We start from the raw sequence: 1,735 nt of genomic DNA, 5'->3' as shown, positions 1-1,735 counted from the left end.
CCACCCCCTCTGTTGGACTAATAATATGTTGACACATAATTATACCAATTAATTATTGCCAAGTATAATAGTTCCGCGCCGTTGTACAAAACGACACCTGATGCATGGGTTAAATTATGTAATTTAATTACAGGTTATAACCTAGCTCTAGTACTATAGCCCGCGTAAAGTTGCCGCAGGCGCAACTGTACGCGGGCTCTAGTTTGCAACTTTTTTCACAATTCCAAGAAAGAATTTTGGCTGTCGCCCTCATCCCAGCGGTGGTCACCCCCTACATATTCAATAATGCCCCCTCCCCCGTACATCAATCAATGCCGTGCTGCAAGCGCAAGAATTGTTCTACTAAAAAGAGAATTGTCGTAGTCAGAATGAAGGCTGTACATGTACTCAAAAGTGCCTCAAACACCATCTCCTGCTATCTACATTTTTTAAATTTTCTGGGGGAGTACATTTCCATACCCACGCCTCTTTTCCACCCCCTCCTTGAATCCTGGATCCGCCACTGATCGTGTGATGGTCTTCACCATTATCAGGTTCTTAACAACATATATTTACGGTTAGTATAACTCATTTTTCCATTTTTTAACAGATACTCATCGTTCCGCGTTGTTTCTGCTTTGTTCTCCTGAAACCTTACTTTCACGGAGAGATACGAACGCTGACTCGCCGAGCGGGAACTGCGATAACTCGTGTAAAATTCCCGAAACGTGGTTAGACAGCACGCCCGTAGCAATACAACGTGAACTCTCAGTTATAAACACGGTAGTGCGGTCAAGCCACAGCGCGCGATCGCAGCAACGCACGTTTTGTTCATGTTTTGATCCTAAACTCTGTGTACTACTATGCTAATCGATGCAAGCGATGACCCGTCTAAGCAATATTTACATTACTGCGATATTCTTTTATCCTTCTTATATATACTCATAACCTTTAAAAAATTATACGCATTTTCTTCCTGTCGTAACTAATAATTTACTCTACGCATCTATCATAATATAATCACATTTTCAGCATAACAAATCTTTTGTGACTGTAAATGAACTTGATAAATAGAATTCGAAAATGTGCTTCATAATATGGAAAGCCATCCCCTTCAAAAATCATTTTCAAACATTTCAAATACACAATTTTAAATCAATTTAAAACATTTCAAATACACAATTTTAAATCAATTTAAAACATTTCAAATTAATTAATAAAAATACAAATTACTTTATATTGTTCAAGAAAATTATATTTAAAAATGGCAGCGCTCACTAGAGCCCTATGTTCTTGATTATCCTAGGAAAAAAATCACGCCTGCGAGAAAGATGTGTTTGTTTACAGCAGCGCCAGTGTATTGTGTTATCGCCTATCGGCTTCTTGTGTATTGTGTACATGTATTGTGTGACGTCATTAAACTTGCGTCTTCGTCATCCGGCTTGATCTCTCGTTGCAAGTTTTACTTATTTGCGGTGTGTTGTTCACTTAATATTGGCGTGGTGGCAGCGTTATTCGTACTCATACCTCATTAAAAACACTGGTGAGATAGTTGTGTTACAATTCCCGCAAGGCAAAAGTCGCCAGAGTCCCTTGTATACAGGAAAATACTGATCAAACCGTGAGCTGTGTCGATTGATACAATATGGCGGCGGCCAGAGCACCGAAACAGTGGTGTTTAACGAAGGTGGAAAATTTGGTGTACACATTGTCCTTGGACCGAAACTTTGCCCCTTTCCTTGCAAACGGTTTGCAA

Source organism: Priapulus caudatus, unplaced genomic scaffold (assembly GCF_000485595.1).
Source record: "Priapulus caudatus unplaced genomic scaffold, Priapulus_caudatus-5.0.1 Scaffold141, whole genome shotgun sequence".
NCBI lineage: Eukaryota > Metazoa > Priapulida > Priapulimorpha > Priapulimorphida > Priapulidae > Priapulus > Priapulus caudatus.
This window is presented reverse-complemented; position numbering follows the sequence as displayed.